Here is a 21,675-nt window from a genome sequence, read left to right as displayed (position 1 = left end):
GACACACCTGAGCACAGAACGCTCCTCCCTTGTATTTGCCAAGACCTGCCACCTACCTGTGCAGTCTGTGGACCAACTGTGTGAGTAAACTCACAAAGGGAATATGCTTTCTCGGGAGCAATGTAACATTTTTACACGTAAAGGCTTGTACAGTCCTAATCATTGCATTTCACTACAAGAGTTATTTCATGCCGAGGTCCATCTTGTTAATTTCTTGTTAAACTTACTTTTCGTTTCCTTTCATTTCAGACATTCTGTTTTCTAGAATGCTTTTGTTTTCAATCATACCCTTTAGATCTCACTATCTCAAACTCAGCTCAGAGTGCTTTGAATGAAGGTTAGATGATATGCTTAGAATGCAATGCAACTTGCAATATCCATATAAAGGCTAATCATGTTAATATTACAGGCTAGTTATCACAACTGACCTGAAATAAATTACATCACAACCGCTCCGTAATCGGATATTACGCTTCTTTTGTGATGTCACAATACCTGCTGCTTGAGCCAGCAAAGGTCAGAAATACAGCTGTCACTGCAGTGGTTAATTAAATCTGCCACACACTTTCAAATTCCTTGCTTGCTGCATACTTTTCTGTGACACTTTACAGCAATTATTTGCCAAGGAACTGTTAATGGTACAATGTTAAATTGACATTATGCACACCAGGGGGTAATGGTCCGGGGCACCAGTTAACAGCCCGAGCGAGAGCAACTGTTCCCGACAGGGGAACACACGCGGCTATTCTCATTTGTTAAATGATTGTACGAACTTGCTAGCATATAACATAATAGCTTTTACAGGAAACCTGGCTCACCACCTTACCTGTATGGAATGGATATGACATCCTGCTTTTGCTAGCGAAGATGGGGGTGAGGAAGACCCGCCTCTGGGCTGTTAATGGCTGTCAAATATGGGTTAGGATTTCAAATCCATTCTTGGGCTGAACCCAATTATTTTTTGCAATTGGTCAAAATAGTATATGCCACAGGTGTAATTGCCCTAATTAATGTTTATCGCAATCCAGCTGGATTGCCGGATGTGAATTTTTTTCAAGATTTAGAGGGGTTGTTGAATATGGTTGCACAAGCTCCTGAAGTGACACATACCTCTGGTGTTGGTGATTTGAATCTTCATTGTTTGACGAAGAGGCTTGGTAAAGAAAATGCATTGTGTTTTAATTGAAAAACCACTATGAAAAATCGCAATTTACTTAAGCTTAATGGCTCAATTATGAACGATATACCGGCCCAATACACCTGGCCGAGATGAGCTAGTAGATCCATCATCGATTACATTTATGTGGATTCAAACACATCTACTGTGGTGACCAAATTTGAAGTGTTACATCAGTCAAATAGTGACCATGAATTGCTTACTGCACATTGGCGTAGCAGTGGGGTTGGGCCTGAGCTTTGCAGTGCTCGATGTATTCTCTCTTTAGCGGTCAACAATTCAAGGACCAGATTCTGATGGAAACAATCGCTCTTAAAATATCTTAATGAGGATATTTTGAAAACTGGAACAGGAGCGGGTTGGCCAGGTGAACCGTACAACTCTTCCTTACAAATATACAAACTGTGCACCAGCATCACGACACACAATTACTATACAGAGAGACATGAATTTGACAGAGAAGTGCAACAGCGTAAAGTTAGTCTTTCTAGACAGAAAAAAATAGCCTTGTTATTGCTGGTTCATATGAGATCCAAGACAATGCAATCCTTAAAAAACAAATATAGAAACTGGACTAGGGCGCACAAATCTTGGCTATACCAACGTGATGCAGAAGCCATACTGTCAACCGTGGGCTCCAAAAACAGCCAAGATTTGGGCTCTCCTTAATGTCGCCAATCATTCTAGACAGCAACTGGTCCAAATAAATGGGGTTTTGGAGTCGGACTGGATCACATATTACACAGCTTTATATGCCAGCAGCGGTTTAGCAGAGTTTAAGATATCAGACCTTGCAGTAGGCCCTGACCACATACAGATAAAAGAAGAAGATGTGTTACACTTAGCGTACAAATCTAGTAGATCAAGGGACCCTTGCCCCGACGGGCTGAACAACCATATGTTCCAACAGCATCCGTATTTATAGGCTAGAATTCTCTATTAGATCTTTATTCAGGTACTTTCATCTAAAATTATCCCAGATTCCTGGCACAGATCTGTGATAGTCCATATATCCAAAAAAGGCAATCGCTCATGTCTGTCTAATTATAGGCCAATTGCACTCCTGGATTCCCTGGCAAGATTTTTGCACGCTTTATTCTCAGAGATTTCAACAAATGGGTATTAGATCACTCTAAGTGCGATCCATGCCAGACTGTTTTTTTTGTGGGCCTGGGCACCTCTGTCTATCTACTCACCATCCCTTCCATTATCAAACATCACCAATCAATCAAACAATCCCCGTACCTTGTATTTGTTGATCTACGCTCAGTGTTGGATTCTGCATCACGTGAACCCCTGCTAGAAAAACTGGTGTGCGAGAACTATCTTATCCATCATACATTACTGCGCTAATTAATGCACTGCATATTAACACTAGCATCCAAGTTAGGTTAAATATGGAAGGCTTTCTGTCCGCCTCTATTAAGACCTATAGAGGATTGTGGCAGGGCTGCATTCTTGTCTCTGCCTTGTTTAGTTTCTTTATAGCTGACATCTATAAGGCCTTCACCGGGATCACATCCGATGCCCCAAAGTTAGCTTCTAAACTTACTCCAGCATTACTTTATGCTGATGATTTGGTGCTCATATCCAAAACCCCTCTGGGCTTCGAAATCTATGAGATGCCCTCTCTGCCTATGTCAATAAGAATCTATTGACAGTTAACTTAGATAAAACTAAAGTCATGAAATGCAACCCAAATAAAAGAACCAACATTAAAAATATCAAATTGTTTGTACAAGAGAAGCCATTAGAGTGTGTTCAACAATATACATAACTAGGTGTGGTGATTTCTGACGTTAAGAATGAAGAACAGTTGCTAAACTGGAGGACGAAATTAGACATGACTATCTCACAATCTATTATCATTTAGGACAAATATGGTACATTTTCCTTAGCACCGGCCTTAACATATTTCTGGCAAAAAGTAACCCCTATTATGTTGTATGGTTCTGAAACGCTACAGATTTTGATGGAAACCTTATGATGCAAATATGAGGCTACATTTTGGAAATGCATAATGGGTCTTCCTGTATTCCAATTGCTTGGATTAGAAATGAATTAGGACTGACATCCTTGTACACGCTGTATCTGTGGCTACTAATAGCCTTATGTAGGAAGTGCCTCTTAGCCAGTGACTCAGACTTGCTGATAGGTTCACCTGCCCGATTAATCCTTCTTTCTAAAGACGGATTTTCCAGAAAGTGGTGTCAAGAAGGGATTAATGCTTTGGTTTATGCCGATGTGTACATTAGTGTTCTGATACAGGATCCAACTTTAGTTAAAACTAAGCTATTTCAATGGGATTGGTCGAGAAACAGAGAAAAGTGTCTTTCTTACCGCAATTTTAATGGCAATGTTTTTCTCCATATGAAATATAGCACAGCCGAACCTTATATGACTAAATCACCATCGCCCAGTCATAGATCGGACTTTTAAAGATTAAGATTTAATTTGTGACCAACTCAGGAGGTGTTGACCAAACGCAAGATCATCTCTCCACAAGAGAATTTGTGTTGTTGCTGCAAAGTCAAAACACAGAGTGAGACCCTGCGCCATCTACTAGTGGAATGTACAGCCTTGTGTGACATACGCTCTCTATATTTAAAACCAGCAGTAAATGAGTACAGAGACATGACTGCAGACACCTTGTGGCTGATGATTATGTGCAGATAGCCCACTACTCTTAGAATTGGTGCAATGAGTTTTTTAAAAATGTAAAAGAATTTAATTTTATGCAGATTAACTAAATTGACTGTGATGTTTAATCATTTTGACTCTTAATTGCAATTAATGTGTGCCATATTCTTTTATTTTTATGATAAACTATTGCAAAATTGATTTATTTAAGCTTAACAAATAATTAAAAAAAAACACACTTGCTGCGACGTGGCACGTGAGCAGCTTGTGGCATCCATGGAGAGCTGTGGATCACGGAATATGAATGGGAACTAGATTGCTGTTGGAAACATGGCGAGAGGAATGGTGGCGGCCATGTTGGAATTAGCATTCCGGTTCTCATTCATTCTCCGTGGTGGGCTGCACAGAATAATGAAACAGAGGGAAAAGAAAATGTTGGAAAAGAAAACTTTAAGAAATGGAGCAATTGTGGAAGTGGGAAAACAGGGGAAAAGAAGAAGAGGAAGAGGAAGCAATGGGGAGTATTGGAAGGGGACGAACGTCGAGACAGAGGAAGAGGAAGGGTTTGGGGGTTTGAGAGACAGAGAAAAAACAACATTAGATAAAACGGATGACCACTGATTACGTTGTTTGCTTAAAGATTGGCAATCATTTTTGATGGAGGATTCTGATCAATGGCCACTAACAGACATGATTTGGTGAGTTTCGAGAACAGCATTGGCTAGTAATTGAATGACTGTAGCACGGATACAGTGATTGGTGTAGATGGTGGACAAATTAACTTCCACAGAGATAATCTTCATTAGGGAGCCCAGAGGAGTTTTCCCAAGAGGCTTGTTAGAATACCAGACAGTGGAGGTGTGGAAGATTAGAGGGAGAAAGTTTAAGAGGATACACAAAACAACAACGGGCAGTGGGTGGTAATGGTGAGGCGAACATTGCACTGCGTAAAAGAGTGTGGGAATGTTCAGTTAGACTTGCATGGCTTTTGGTCGGTTCATTAAAGATAGTGAGGCAAATTTATTTCCGTGTTCATCAAAGGAGATAGTGAAGGCATTGTGAGGAAGACGACGAAGTACTTCACGGCCGTGCCATGCAACGTGTAACTGAATGTCAAACCAGACTTTAGTTTGGAGAGTTCCTGCTTTTGCACAATCATAGACTGGGGAAGTGCATATAATCTGCAAATCAGCAGATGAGCTGTAGGGCTTGTGAGTTGTATCAAGACCGGCACGGCGAGATTACTTGATAATGGAGCAAAAAATGTCAGTGGCCAGATGTAATTCTTTACTGCGCAGAAGATGAAACGGGCAGATGAAAGATGGCGGTTTAGTCCGGCTTTGATAGAAACTAGGGTCTGAGGATGATAACCTTTCCCACTAGTGGTGCACACTTCTGCAAACAAATGGCAAAGCAGGGTTGACAATTCAGAAGAAGGAATACTTTCAAAAGGCTTTAGAATGTGCTTTTCGTGAAGCCAATTGCAAAAGACCTCCACATCCCATTTCATGGCATTTCTCGTGGATTCACAGTCCTTTTCGAGTGCTATTACATTTAATGTATCAGCATTATAGGAACGGTGGTTTGCCATCTGCTGACCAAATAGAAGAACACTCACTGGCTTCACTTTCCAACCAATCGGAAAGAGAAGAGGTGACTAAAATATTGAAGGACACAAGACGTTCCTCACCATCTGACGTCAAAACAGAGATATCCTGGGTGGAAACGTCATGACCAGGAAGAGTGGAGCAGGTACAGCTGCTATCAGTGGATGTCGATGGCAGATTTGAACACCTGGTGGAGTTGCCATGAGTTTTGTGCACAATGCGCCACATTGCGTGCTAGTATACACACAAGTGGATGCAGATGAAGATTAGAAATGAAACTGCGACACAGATGCAGTGATGGTGGAGTCAAGTGGCGCACGCGGCTGGCGCACAGTGTGCGCGTGCGAATCGCTGCGCCAGCCGCGTGCGCTAAAATCCATTTCCGCGCACAGCGTATTCATGGATTCCAGCCACCAAAACCAGCCGTGGCGCACAGTGGCGCAGCGACCCTGCAGCAGCGCCAGTTACGCCCCCAAGAACGCCTCTCGCGCAGGGAAAAGCCATCAATATACCCAATCCAGCGCAAAGGGCTGCGCTAACCCTCTACCAGCACGGCAAGCGGGCTACGTGTATCACTGGGGTGCGCAGGAAGTGCCACACGCGATTTCAGCAGGGTATATGTATTTCAGGGGTGCGCGGGAATTTCCACACGCGATTGGGCCCGTGCAAGCAGGGTACGCGTATCTCAGGGGTGCGCGGGAAGTGCCACACGCGATTTCATCAGGGTACGTGTATTTCAGGGGTGCGCGGGAATTCCCACACGCGATTGGGGGTACGCGTATCTCAGGGGTGCGCGGGAAGTGCCACACGCGATTTCAGCAGGGTACGTGTATTTCAGGGGTGCGCAGGAATTTCCACATGCCGTTGGGGGTACGCATATCTCAGGGGTGCGCACGAAGTGCCACACGCGATTTCAGTAGGGTACGTGTATTTCAGGGGTGCACAGGAAATTCCACACGCGATTTCATCATGGTACTTGTATTTAGGGTGCGGGGGAAGTTTCACATGCGACATCAGCAGGGCACGTGTATTTCAGGGGTGCGCGGGAAGTTCCACACGCGATCTCATCAGGGTACGTGTATTTCGTGGTGCGGGGGAACTTTCACACACGACATCAGCAGGGTACGTGTATTCCAGGGGTGCACGGGAAGTTCCACACGCGATTCCATCAGGGTACGTGTATTCCAGGGGTGCGCGGGAAGTTCCACACGCGATTCCATCAGGGTATGTGTATTACAGGGGTGAGCGGGGAGCACCACACGTGAATTGCACGTGTGGGTCCTCCCAGGTGTTCCCTCTACACCCTCCACGGACCCTGCAGGTGGCTCACACCACAGGGGCCAACCCTGCACATGTCCTGCAGGCACACCATCCACTATGGCCATGACCCCCAGCCAACCCACATGTCAACTTGCACTACTGCCCACCAACGCATGTCCCCCTGCACCCCCAGCCACCAGGGGAACCCTCCACCAGGCCCCCACCCATGTCTCCCAGCACCCCCACCCCCCAGCCACCAGGGGCAGCCTCCACCAGGCCCCCACCCATGTCTCCCAGCACCCCGACCCCCCAGCAGTGCAGGGGCAGCCTCCACCAGGCCCCCACCCATGTCTCCCACCACCCCCACCCCCCAGCCACCAGGGGCAGCCTCCACCAGGCCCCCACCCATGTATCCCACCACCCGCACCCCCCAGCAGTGCAGGGGCAGCCTCCACCAGGCCCCCACCCATGTCTCCCACCACCCCCACCCCCCAGCACTGTGGGGCACCCTCCACCAGGCCCCCACCCATGTCTCCCAGCACCCCCACCCCCCAGCAGTGCAGGGGCACCCACCACCAGGCCCCCACCCATGTCCAACTCATGTTCCCCAGCACCCCCACCCCCCAGCACTGTGGGGCACCTGCCAGCAGGCCCCCACCCATGTCCAACTCATGTCCCCACCACCCCCACCCCCCAGCACTGTGGGGCACCTGCCAGCAGGCCCCCACCCATGTCCAACTCATGTTCCCCACCACCCCCACCCCGCAGCACTGTGGGGCACCTGCCAGCAGGCCCCCACCCATGTCCAACTCATGTTCCCCACCACCCCCATGCCCCAGCACTGTGGGGCACCTGCCAGCAGGCCCCCACCCATGTCCAACTCATGTTCCCCACCACCCCCACCCCCCAGCACTGTGAGGCACCTGCCAGCAGGCCCCCACCCATGTCCAACTCATGTTCCCCACCACCCTCACCCCCCAGCACTGTGGGGCACCTGCCAGCAGGCCCCCACCCATGTCCATCTCATGTTCCCCAGCACCCCCACCCCCCAGCACTGTGGGGCACCTGCCAGCAGGCCCCCACCCATGTCCAACTCATGTTCCCCACCACCCCCACCCCCCAGCAGTGCAGGGGCAGCCTCCACCAGGCCCCCACCCATGTCTCCCAGCACCCCCACCCTCCAGCCACCAGGGGCAGCCTCCACCAGGCCCCCACCCATGTCTCCCAGCACCCCCACCCCCCAGCAGTGCAGGGGCAGCCTCCACCAGGCCCCCACCCATGTCTCCCACCACCCCCACCCCCCAGCAGTGCAGGGGCACTCACCACCAGGCCCCCACCCATGTCTCCCACCACCCCCACCCCCCCAGCAGTGCAGGGGCACCCACCACCAGGCCCCCACCCATGTCTCCCACCACCCCCACCCCACCAGTAATGCAGGGGCAGCCTCCACCAGGCCCCCACCCATGTCTCCCAGCACCCCCACCCCCCAGCCACCAGGAGCAGCCTCCACCAGGCCCCCACCCATGTCTCCCAGCACCCCCACCCCCCAGCTGTGCAGGGGCAGCCTCCACCAGGCCCCACCCATGTCTCCCACCACCCCCACCCCCAGCCACCAGGGGCAGCCTCCACCAGGCCCCCAGCCATGTCTCCCAGCACCCCCACCCCCCAGCCACCCGGGGCAGCCTCCACCAGGCCCCCACCCATGTCTCCCAGCACCCCCACCCCCCAGCAGTGCAGGGGCAGCCTCCACCAGGCCCCCACCCATGTCTCCCACCACCCCCACCCCCCAGCCACCAGGGGCAGCCTCCACCAGGCCCCCACCCATGTCTCCCACGACCCCCAGCCCCCAGCAGTGCAGGGGCAGCCTCCACCAGGCCCCCACCCATGTCTCCCACCCCTCCCCACCCCCCAGCAGTGCAGGGGCACCCACCACCAGGCTCCCACTCATGTCTGCCACCACCCCCACCCCCCCAGCAGTGCAGGGGCACCCACCACCAGGCCCCCACCCATGTCTCCCACCACCCCCACCCCCCCAGCAGTGCAGGGGCAGCCTCCACCAGGCCCCCACCCATGTCTCCCAGCACCCCCATCCCCCAGCCACCAGGAGCAGCCTCCACCAGGCCCCCACCCATGTCTCCCAGCACCCCCACCCCCCAGCTGTGCAGGGGCAGCTTCCACCAGGCCCCAACCCATGTCTCCCACCACCCCCACCCTCCAGCCACCAGGGGCAGCCTCCACCAGGCCCCCAGCCATGTCTCCCAGCACCCCCACCCCCCAGCCACCAGGGACAGCCTCCACCAGGCCCCCACCCATGTCTCCCAGCACCCCCACCCCCCAGCAGTGCAGGGGCAGCCTCCACCAGGCCCCCACCCATGTCTCCCAGCACCCCCACCCCCCAGCACTGTGGGGCACCCTCCACCAGGCCCCCACCCATGTCTCCCAGCACCCCCACCCCCCAGCAGTGCAGGGGCACCCACCACCAGGCCCCCACCCATGTCCAACTCATGTTCCCCAGCTCCCCCACCCCCCCAGCACTGTGGGGCACCTGCCAGCAGGCCCCCACCCATGTCCAACTCATGTTCCCCACCACCCCCACCCCCCAGCACTGTGGGGCACCTGCCAGCAGGCCCCCACCCATGTCCAACTCATGTTCCCCACCACCCCCACCCCCCAGCACTGTGGGGCACCTGCCAGCAGGCCCCCACCCATGTCCAACTCATGTTCCCCACCACCCCCACCCACCAGCACTGTGGGGCACGTGCCAGCAGGCCCCCACCCATGTCCAACTCATGTTCCCCACCACTCCCACCCCCCAGCAGTGCAGGGGCACCCACCACCAGGCCCCACCCATGTCTCCCACCACCCCCACCCCCCCAGCAGTGCAGGGGGCGCCTCCACCAGGCCACCACCCATGTCTCCCAGCACCCCCACCCCCCAGGCCACCAGGGGCAGCCTCCACCAGGCCCCCACCCATGTCTCCCATCACCCCCACCCCCCAGCAGTGCAGGGGCAGCCTCCACCAGGCCCCCACCCATGTCTCCCACCACCCCCACCCCCCAGCCACCAGGGGCAGCCTCCACTAGGCCCCCACCCATGTCTCCCAGCACCGCCACCCCCCAGCCACCAGGAGCAGCCTCCACCAGGCCCCCACCCTTGTCTCCCAGCACCCCCACCCCCCAGCAATGCAGGGGCAGCCTCCAACAGGCCCCCATCCATGTCTTCCACCACCCCCACCCCCCAGCCACCAGGGGCAGCCTCCACCAGGCCCCCACCCATGTATCCCATCACCCCCACCCCCCAGCAGTGCAGGGGCAGCCTCCACCAGGCCCCCACCCATGTCTCCCAGCACCCCCACCCCCCAGCACTGTGGGGCACCCTCCACCAGGCCCCCACCCATGTCTTCCAGCACCCCCACCCCCCAGCAGTGCAGGGGCACCCACCACTAGGCCCCCACCCATGTCCAACTCATGTTCCCCAGCACCCCCACCCCCCAGCACTGTGGGGCACCTGCCAGCAGGCCCCCACCCATGTCCAACTCATGTTCCCCACCACCCCCACCCCCCAGCACTGTGGGGCACCTGCCAGCAGGCCCCCACCCATGTCCAACTCATGTTCCCCACCACCCCCACCCCGCAGCACTGTGGGGCACCTGCCAGCAGGCCCCCACCCATGTCCAACTCATGTTCCCCACCACCCCCACGCCCCAGCACTGTGGGGCACCTACCAGCAGGCCCCCACCCATGTCCAACTCATGTTCCCCACCTCCCCCACCCCCCAGCAGTGCAGGGGCACCCACCACCAGGCCCCCACCCATGTCTCCCACCACCCCCACCTCCCCAGCAGTGCAGGGGCACCCACCACCAGGCCCCCACCCATGTCCAACTCATGTTCCCCAGCACCCCCACCCCCCAGCACTGTGGGGCACCTGCCAGCAGGCCCCCACCCATGTCCAACTCATGTTCCCCACCACCCCCACAACCCAGCACTGTGGGGCACCTGCCAGCAGGCCCCCACCCATGTCCAACTCATGTTCCCCACCCCCCCACCCCCCAGCACTGTGAGGCACCTGCCAGCAGGCCCCACCCATGTCCAACTCATGTTCCCCACCACCCCCACCCCCCAGCACTGTGGGGCACCTGCCAGCAGGCCCCCACCCTTGTCCATCTCATGTTCCCCAGCACCCCCACCCCCCAGCACTGTGGGGCACCTGCCAGCAGGCCCCCACCCATGTCCAACTCATGTTCCCCACCACCCCCACCCCCCAGCAGTGCAGGGGCAGCCTCCACCAGGCCCCCACCCATGTCTCCCAGCACCACCACCCCCCAGCCACCAGGGGCAGCCTCCACCAGGCCCCCACCCATGTCTCCCAGCACCCCCACCCCCCAGCAGTGCAGGGGCATCCTCCACCAGGCCCCTACCCATGTCTCCCACCGCCCCCACCCCCCAGCAGTGCAGGGGCACCCACCACCAGGCCCCCACCCATGTCTCCCACCACCCCCACCCCCCCAGCAGTGCAGGGGCACCCACCACCAGGCCCCCACCCATGTCTCCCACCACCCCCACCCCCCAGCAATGCAGGTGCAGCCTCCACCAGGCCCCCACCCATGTCTCCCAGCACCCCCACCCCCCAGCCACCAGGAGCAGCCTCCACCAGGCCCCCACCCATGTCTCCCAGCACCCCGACCCCCCAGCTGTGCAGGGGCAGCCTCCACCAGGCCCCACCCATGTCTCCCACCACCCCCACCCCCCAGCCACCAGGGGCAGCCTCCACCAGGCCCCCAGCCATGTCTCCCAGCACCCCCACCCCCCAGCCACCCGGGGCAGCCTCCACCAGGCCCCCACCCATGTCTCCCAGCACCCCCACCCCCCAGCAGTGCAGGGGCAGCCTCCACCAGGCCCCCACCCATGTCTCCCACCACCCCCACCCCCCAGCCACCAAGGGCAGCCTCCACCAGGCCCCCACCCATGTCTCCCACGACCCCCAGCCCCCAGCAGTGCAGGGGCAGCCTCCACCAGGCCCCCACCCATGTCTCCCACCCCTCCCCACCCCCCAGCAGTGCAGGGGCACCCACCACCAGGCTCCCACCCATGTCTCCCACCACCCCACCCCCCCAGCAGTGCAGGGGCACCCACCACCAGGCCCCCACCCATGTCTCCCACCACCCCCACCCCCCCAGCAGTGCAGGGGCAGCCTCCACCAGGCCCCCACCCATGTCTCCCAGCACCCCACCCCCCAGCCACCAGGAGCAGCCTCCACCAGGCCCCCACCCATGTCTCCCAGCACCCCCACCCCCCAGCTGTGCAGGGGCAGCCTCCACCAGGCCCCCACCCATGTCTCCCACCACCCCCACCCCCCAGCCACCAGGGGCAGCCTCCACCAGGCCCCCAGCCATGTCTCCCAGCACCCCCACCCCCCAGCCACCAGGGACAGCCTCCACCAGGCCCCCACCAATGTCTCCCAGCACCCCCACCCCCCAGCAGTGCAGGGGCAGCCTCCACCAGGCCCCCACCCATGTCTCCCACCACCCCCACCCCCCAGCCACCAGGGGCAGCCTCCACCAGGCCCCCATCCATGTCTCCCACCACCCCCAGCCCCCAGCAGTGCAGGGGCAGCCTCCACCAGGCCCCCACCCATGTCTCCCAGCACCCCCACCCCCCAGCACTGTGGGGCACCCTCCACCAGGCCCCCACCCATGTCTCCAGCACCCCCACCCCCCAGCACTGTGGGGCACCTGCCAGCAGGCCCCCACCCATGTCCAGCTCATGTTCCCCACCACCCCCACCCCCCAGCACTGTGGGGCACCTGCCAGCAGGCCCCCACCCATGTCCAACTCATGTTCCCCACCACCCCCACCCACCAGCACTGTGGGGCACGTGCCAGCAGGCCCCCACCCATGTCCAACTCATGTTCCCCACCACACCCACCCCCCAGCAGTGCAGGGGCACCCACCACCAGGCCCCCACCCATGTCTCCCACCACTCCCACCCCCCCAGCAGTGCAGGGGCAGCCTCCACCAGGCCCCCACCCATGTCTCCCAGCACCCCCACCCCCCAGCACTGTGGGGCACCCTCCAACAGGCCCCCACCCATGTCTCCAGCACCCCCACCCCCCAGCAGTGCAGGGGCATGCACCACCAGGCCCCAACCCATGTCCAACTCATGTTCCCCAGCACCCCCAACCCCCAGCACTGTGGGGCACCTGCCAGCAGGCCCCCACCCATGTCCAACTCATGTTCCCCACCACCCCCACCCCCCAGCACTGTGGGGCACCTGCCAGCAGGCCCCCACCCATGTCCAACTCATGTTCCCCACCACACCCACCCCCCAGCACTGTGGGGCACCTGCCAGCAGGCCCCCAGCCATGTCCAACTCATGTTCCCCACCACCCCCACCCACCAACACTGTGGGGCACGTGCCAGCAGGCCCCCACCCATGTCCAACTTATGTTCCCCACCACCCCCACCCCCCAGCAGTGCAGGGGCACCCACCACCAGGCCCCCACCCATGTCTCCCACCACTCCCACCCCCCCAGCAGTGCAGGGGCAGCCTCCACCAGGCCCCCACCCATGTCTCCCAGCACCCCCACCCCCCAGCCACCAGGGGCAGCCTCCACCAGGCCCCCACCCATGTCTCCCATCACCCCCACCCCCCAGCAGTGCAGGGGCAGCCTCCATCAGGCCCCCACCCATGTCTCCCACCACCCCCACCCCCCAGCCACCAGGGGCAGCCTCCACTAGGCCCCTGCCCATGTCTCCCAGCACTGCCACCCCCCAGCCACCAGGGGCAGCCTCCACCAGGCCCCCACCCATGTCTCCCAGCACCCCCACCCCCCAGCAGTGCAGGGGCAGCCTCCACCAGGCCCCCATCCATGTCTTCCACCACCCCCACCCCCCAGCCACCAGGGGCAGCCTCCACCAGGCCCCACCCATGTCTCCCACCACCCCCACCCCCCAGCAGTGCAGGGGCAGTCTCCACCAGGCCCCCACCCATGTCTCCCAGCACCCCCACCCCCCAGCACTGTGGGGCACCCTCCACCAGGCCCCCACCCATGTCTCCCAGCACCCCCACCCCCCAGCAGTGCAGGGGCACCCACCACCAGGCCCCCACCCATGTCCAACTCATGTTCCCCAACACCCCCACCCCCCAGCACTGTGGGGCACCTGCCAGCAGGCCCCCACCCATGTCCAACTCATGTTCCCCACCACCCCCACCCCGCAGCACTGTGGGGCACCTGCCAGCAGGCCCCCACCCATGTCCAACTCATGTTCCCCACCACCCCCACGCCCCAGCACTGTGGGGCACCTGCCAGCAGGCCCCCACCCATGTCCAACTCATGTTCCCCACCACCCCCACCCCCCAGCAGTGCAGGGGCACCCACCACCAGGCCCCCACCCATGTCTCCCACCACCCCCACCTCCCCAGCAGAGCAGGGGCACCCACCACCAGGCCCCCACCCATGTCCAACTCATGTTCCCCAGCACCCCCACCCCCCAGCACTGTGGGGCACCTGCCAGCAGGTCCCCACCCATGTCCAACTCATGTTCCCCACCACCCCCACCCCCCAGCACTGTGGGGCACCTGCCAGCAGGCCCCCACCCATGTCCAACTCATGTTCCCCAGCACCCCCACCCCCCAGCACTGTGGGGCACCTGCCAGCAGGCCCCCACCCATGTCCAACTCATGTTCCCCACCACCCCCACCCCCCAGCATTGTGAGGCACCTGCCAGCAGGCCCCACCCATGTCCAACTCATGTTCCCCACCACCCCCACCCCCCAGCACTGTGGGGCACCTGCCAGCAGGCCCCCACCCATGTCCATCTCATGTTCCCCACCACCCCCACCCCCCAGCAGTGCAGGGGCAGCCTCCACCAGGCCCCCACCCATGTCTCCCAGCACCCCCACCCCCCAGCCACCAGGGGCATCCTCCACCAAGCCCCCACCCATGTCTCCCACCACCCCCACCCCCCAGCAGTGCAGGGGCACCCACCACCAGGCCCCCACCCATGTCTCCCACCACCCCCACCCCCCCAGCAGTGCAGGGGCACCCACCACCAGGCCCCCACCCATGTCTCCCACCACCCCCACCCCCCAGCAATGCAGGGGCATCCTCCACCAGGCCCCCACCCATGTCTCCCAGCACCCCCACCCCCCAGCCACCAGGAGCAGCCTCCACCAGGCCCCCACCCATGTCTCCCAGCACCCCCACCCCCCAGCTGTGCAGGGGCAGCCTCCACCAGGCCCCACCCATGTCTCCCACCACCCCCACCCCCCAGCCACCAGGGGCAGCCTCCACCAGGCCCCCAGCCATGTCTCCCAGCACCCCCACCCCCCAGCCACCCGGGGCAGCCTCCACCAGGCCCCCACCCATGTCTCCCAGCACCCCCACCCCCCAGCAGTGCAGGGGCAGCCTCCACCAGGCCCCCACCCATGTCTCCCACCACCCCCACCCCCCAGCCACCAAGGGCAGCCTCCACCAGGCCCCCACCCATGTCTCCCAGCCCCCAGCAGTGCAGGGGCAGCCTCCACCAGGCCCCCACCCATGTCTCCCACCCCTCCCCACCCCCCAGCAGTGCAGGGGCACCCACCACCAGGCTCCCACCCATGTCTCCCACCACCCCACCCCCCCAGCAGTGCAGGGGCACCCACCACCAGGCCCCCACCCATGTCTCCCACCACCCCCACCCCCCCAGCAGTGCAGGGGCAGCCTCCACCAGGCCCCCACCCATGTCTCCCAGCACCCCCACCCCCCAGCACCAGGAGCAGCCTCCACCAGGCCCCCACCCATGTCTCCCAGCACCCCCACCCCCCAGCTGTGCAGGGGCAGCCTCCACCAGGCCCCCACCCATGTCTCCCACCACCCCCACCCCCCAGCCACCAGGGGCCGCCTCCACCAGGCCCCCAGCCATGTCTCCCAGCACCCCCACCCCCCAGCCACCAGGGACAGCCTCCACCAGGCCACCACCAATGTCTCCCAGCACCCCCACCCCCCAGCAGTGCAGGGGCAGCCTCCACCAGGCCCCCACCCATGTCTCCCACCACCCCCCAGCACTGTGGGGCAGCCTCCACCAGGCCCCCACCCATGTCTCCCACCACCCCCAGCCCCCAGCAGTGCAGGGGCAGCCTCCACCAGGCCCCCACCCATGTCTCCCAGGACCCCCACCCCCCAGCACTGTGGGGCACCCTCCACCAGGCCCCCACCCATGTCTCCAGCACCCCCACCCCCCAGCAGTGCAGGGGCACCCACCACCAGGCCCCCACTCATGTCCAACTCATGTTCCCCAGCACCCCCAACCCCCAGCACTGTGGGGCACCTGCCAGCAGGCCCCCACCCATGTCCAACTCATGTTCCCCACCACCCCCACCCCCCAGCACTGTGGGGCACCTGCCAGCAGGCCCCCACCCATGTCCAACTCATGTTCCCCACCACCCCCACCCCCCAGCACTGTGGGGCACCTGCCAGCAGGCCCCCACCCATGTCCAACTCATGTTCCACACCACCCCCACCCACCAGCACTGTGGGGCACGTGCCAGCAGGCCCCCACCCTTGTCCAACTCATGTTCCCCACCACCCCCACCCCCCAGCAGTGCAGGGGCACCCACCACCAGGCCCTCACCCATGTCTCCCACCACTCCCACCCCCCCAGCAGTGCAGGGACAGCCTCCACCAGGCCCCCACCCATGTCTCCCACCACCCCCAGACCCAGCAGTGCAGGGGCAGCCTCCACCAGGCCCCCACCCATGTCTCCCAGCACCCCCACCCCCCAGCACTGTGGGGCACCCTCCAACAGGCCCCCACCCATGTCTCCAGCACCCCCACCCCCCAGCAGTGCAGGGGCACCCACCACCAGGCCCCCACCCATGTCCAACTCATGTTCCCCAGCACCCCCATCCCCCAGCACTGTGGGGCACCTGCCAGCAGGCCCCCACCCATGTCCAACTCATGTTCCCCACCACCCCCACCCCCCAGCACTGTGGGGCACCTGCCAGCAGGCCCGCACCCATGTCCAACTCATGTTCCCCACCACCCCCACCCCCCAGCACTGTGGGGCACCTGCCAGCAGGCCCCCACCCATGTCCAACTCATGTTCCCCACCACCCCCACCCCCCAGCACTGTGGGGCACCTGCCAGCAGGCCCCCACCCATGTCCAACTCATGTTCCCCACCACCCCCACCCCCCAGCACTGTGGGGCACCTGCCAGCAGGCCCCCACCCATGTCCAACTCATGTTCCCCATCACCCCCACCCCCCAGCAGTGCAGGGGCAGCCTCCACCAGGCCCCCATCCATGTCTTCCACCACCCCCACCCCCCAGCCACCAGGGGCAGCCTCCACCAGGCCCCACCCATGTCTCCCACCACCCCCACCCCCCAGCAGTGCAGGGGCAGTCTCCACCAGGCCCCCACCCATGTCTCCCAGCACCCCCACCCCCCAGCACTGTGGGGCACCCTCCACCAGGCCCCCACCCATGTCTCCCAGCACCCCCACCCCCCAGCAGTGCAGGGGCACCCACCACCAGGCCCCCACCCATGTCCAACTCATGTTCCCCAGCACCCCCACCCCCCAGCACTGTGGGGCACCTGCCAGCAGGCCCCCACCCATGTCCAACTCATGTTCCCCACCACCCCCACCCCCCAGCACTGTGGGGCACCTGCCAGCAGGCCCCCACCCATGTCCAACTCATGTTCCCCACCACCCCCACCCCGCAGCATTGTGGGGCACCTGCCAGCAGGCCCCCACCCATGTCCAACTCATGTTCCCCTCCACCCCCACCCCCCAGCAGTGCAGGGGCACCCACCACCAGGCCCCCACCCATGTCTCCCACCACCCCCACCCCCCCAGCAGTGCAGGGGCACCCACCACCAGGCCCCCACCCATGTCCAACTCATGTTCCCCAGCACCCCCACCCCCCAGCACTGTGGGTCACCTGCCAGCAGGCCCCCACCCATGTCCAACTCATGTTCCCCACCACCCCCACCCCCCAGCACTGTGGGGCACCTGCCAGCAGGCCCCCACCCATGTCCAACTCATGTTCCCCACCACCCCCACCCCCCAGCACTGTGGGGCACCTGCCAGCAGGCCCCCACCCATGTCCAACTCATGTTCCCCAGCACCCCCACTCCCGAGCACTGTGGGGCACCTGCCAGCAGGCCCCCACCCATGTCCAACTCATGTTCCCCAGCACTGTGGGGCACCTGCCAGCAGGCCCCCACCCATGTGCAACTCATGTTCCCCAGCCAACATGTCATCACAATCTAGATCCCTGGTCCCTATGGTCAGCCTCCAAATGCAAAACACCCACCCGAGTATTGCATCCACCCACTCATAATTTGCAATTACATCACAGAACACCAATTGCAAGTTCCGAAACAAACACATTTCCCTCACATACACCCAATGGGTGTCAGTGAATCTCAAAACACATATCATGAAATGCATGAAACCAATGAGATACCACACATTGAAGTTCACCAAAAAAAATATGTATTAAAGGAAACATAAATAGAATAAAAAATGAAGAAACAGAAATGTGAATGTACAAAAATTAAAAGAAGCATGTCCGTGAAAAAAAGCAAAACCAAAAATAAAATTCCAAAGTAATGTTGTCCAAAGTCAATGTCCACAAAACAAAATCCAATGGGAAATAAAAAAGAAAGCCATTGCTCCATGGTTAAAAAGTGAAAAAAAATACAATCCAACAGTGAACTATGTACATGGGAACAAGCCAGGGTCCATTATCTCAACAAAAGAACGGAAACCTATCTAACTACACTAACTAATAAAATAAACTATATACAAAAATGTGGCCAATGTCCGAAAGGTCCAAATAAAATCAAAACAAAAATGAAACCTAACACTACCTACATAACTATGTACAAGGGCAGCGGGCTAGTTTCACGGCTCACTTGTGGATGTCCCGGGCCAGGGCATCATCGAACTCCTCCTCAATGTCCCGGAGGCGGTCCTCCTCCATGGCCCCGAGGGTCCGCAGGGCCGTCTACGTCTCCACCTCCAAACCCCTGCGGATTGCCTCGAGGCACTCGGCCTGCCTCAGGGCCCTCCGCATGGAGTTCTCCGCCCTGACCATTGTGAGCCGTGCCTCTTCCGCCCGCTGCCGCTCCGCATCTATGGCGTGGCCCAACCGCTGCCACACGGAAGACACTCTCTGTCCTGGGTCCTCCTGCCCTCCGGCCGATGCCTGCCCCTCTGATGTTGAAGGCCCCGAGCCTTCATGGCTCCCACCACGTTGCTGCTGCTGCTGTGCCTCTGCCCGTGCACTGCCTCCTGCTGCCTGCACATCCTCCGCTGGCTGGGGTGCAGTCGTAGATGTGGCCACCCCTGCTGGACGTCCGACTCCCGACTGTGGCAGGGATGCCTCCTCCACCAGCCTGGCCGCACTGTCAGAGGCAGCTCCACAGGGCACCCAGGTGACTGATGGGTGGGAAGATGGCACAGAGGACGACTGGCGCGTAGGGGGTCCAGTTGAGGAGGGGGTCGTAGCAAGCCCCATCAGACGGAGGAATCCGGCCTGGGTGACCTGTCCCAGCAGGCTGACGTGGTCAACGAGCCATTCGAGAGGACGTGCAGTCTTTTCATGAAAAGACTGCATGTGACATCGCATGGCCCGTTGACGCAACACCACACCAGCCAGGACAGGCTCAACCCGGACCTGGATAGCCACGTCCACAGGCAGAGGAAGGCCAGTTGACGTGAGCTCATCCCCTGCCTGAAAACGGGTCTGGACATAGGCATCCCTGCTGGTGCAAGATGAAGAAGGGACAGGATCAGGGACAGGATTGCACACAGGCACCTCCGCGGCGGCCTGTGCTGCCTCCTGTCCCTGGTCCTGCACTGCACCACTAGCACCAGTAGGATCCCCACCTCCAGACCCCGTCTCTGCTGCTTGCACGGCCTCCTCCTCCACCAAACCCCCCACCAACCTGGATGACTCTGTGCCATCTTCCCCTGTTGGGCCCTGTGGGGTCCCAGCTGCCCCTTCTGCTGCCGAGGAGTCCAACTCCAACCTCCGCCTCTTGGACCTCCCCCCGGCAGCTGCGGTCTGGGACGCGGCACCGGACTCCTCACTCCCCGACGAGATCACAACATGGGAGCGGAGCCGGGCCTTGCGTCTCCGGCTGGCGGTGGGATCCCGCCGCTGTGCTCCATAGCACCTTCTCCGCCCTCTTCATCAGTTGATGCTGCAGACAGGGAAAAACAAAACACAGACATCAGGGCACTGTACAATGGACACATACACACATGACAGTTGTACATGAGTGGCATTGGCAAACCTCAGACATGTCATCACAATCCCCAACACACATGTCATTACAACTCGCACACATGAGCCATACCACAGCCATATCACAACTGCCACCACCATCCATACACATACAACAGCATGAGCAGCCAAAGGTGAGCCAGACATCACATGCAACACAGGAAGTGCACCACACATGTACACACACCACCACACTTGCATGCATGTGTACACCTCTGCCAAGTGTCGCAGTGTTCAGACGGGCATCCATGTCACATCTGCCAATCAGGCTTCCACATACCGCTGTCACATGCATCCATGTTGCATCACTGTTGCACCCTTGTCAAATACACACACATGCACATGTACACAGTGCTGATACATGCAGCCAAAAACAACATACATGCGTGACATCACGGACATGTCTACTTACATACACATTCATCCAAACATGTGTGCCCACACAACTGCATTTGGCATGCAAGCCTACACACACAAGCACCATCTATGTCTCACACATTCCAGCCCTCGCATGTGTCAGCCCCACGGCCCTGTACACCCTCACCCATACTCGACCCCATACAAACAGATGTGCAACCTGCACACTACTGAATAATCACCACACGCACTGCTCACAATCAGGATGCATGTACACTCACCGCTCGACTCCAGACGGGTCTGCCTCTCAAGGACCTGGACGTGGAGCGCTGGGGATATGCGTTCCAGGACCCTCATCTGTTCTTCCGACAAGTGGCCCCGGCGCCCCTTGGCATCCGCTGCCTTCAAGAGGCGCTGGGCCTTGTTCAGGGTCCTGGACCTGAAGTCCTCCCAGCGCTTCTTGACGTGTTGTAAGTCACGGACTGCCACCCCCTCCGCTTTGATGGCAGTCACGATGTCAGTCCAGATCTGAGTCCGTCCTTCCTTGTCGGCGCGGGAACTTCCGAAGAGGGCATCATACTGCCCCAGGACTTGCTCCACCAGGACACCAACTTCGGTGGCACTGAAGCTGGTGCCCCTCTGCCTCTCTGGCCGGGGTTTGTCAGTGGTCCCAGATGGTGTTTGCCCCGACATGACAACCCCAGAGGCAGGAGTGGGTGGGCAACTGGGTCCTGGGGCTGGGCTGTGGAGCGATGGAATCCCAGTCGGGAGTCTTCGGTTCCAGCAGGGGTGGTCACAGCAACAGCACCCCTGGCTGATGTGCAGGCAGCTGATGTGCAGGGCACGTGGGCAGCAGGCAGTCAGGCAGCAGCAGATGGCAGGTGGGAGCGTGCTCAGGGCTCTGGGGGGCAGTAGTTCGGCCTTCTGGGCAGGAGCGTGGTCTTCTGTGTGCTTACGCATGGCCAGCTTGATACGGAGTGATTTGGCATGTGAAAATCTGCACGTCAGCGTGTAATTCGAGGAAAGGCCCTTAGCGCGTAAGCGCGTCTGCACGCATACGCATTTTCATTGGACAGAAGGCCCCTCAAGCGCAAGCGCCCCTGTGACGTGACGCGTACAGACGTGCATGGGCATGTAATATGAGGAAAGGGCCCATGCGCGTAAGCGCACGTGGAAAACTGCACGTCCGCGTGCAATACGAGGAAAGGCCCTTAGCGCGTATGCACGGCAGCACGCATATGCGATTTCATTGGACCAAAGGCCCTTAGCGCATGAGCGCGTCTGCGACGTGACGCGCCCGGGTGTTTCCCTCATTGCACGTGATGACAGAACACATGTGGATTCCCACCAATCGC

This window comes from Ambystoma mexicanum, chromosome 7q (genome assembly GCF_040938575.1).
Source record: "Ambystoma mexicanum isolate Mex_15411 chromosome 7q, UKY_AmexF1_1, whole genome shotgun sequence".
Taxonomy (NCBI): Eukaryota; Metazoa; Chordata; class Amphibia; order Caudata; family Ambystomatidae; genus Ambystoma; species Ambystoma mexicanum.
This window is presented reverse-complemented; position numbering follows the sequence as displayed.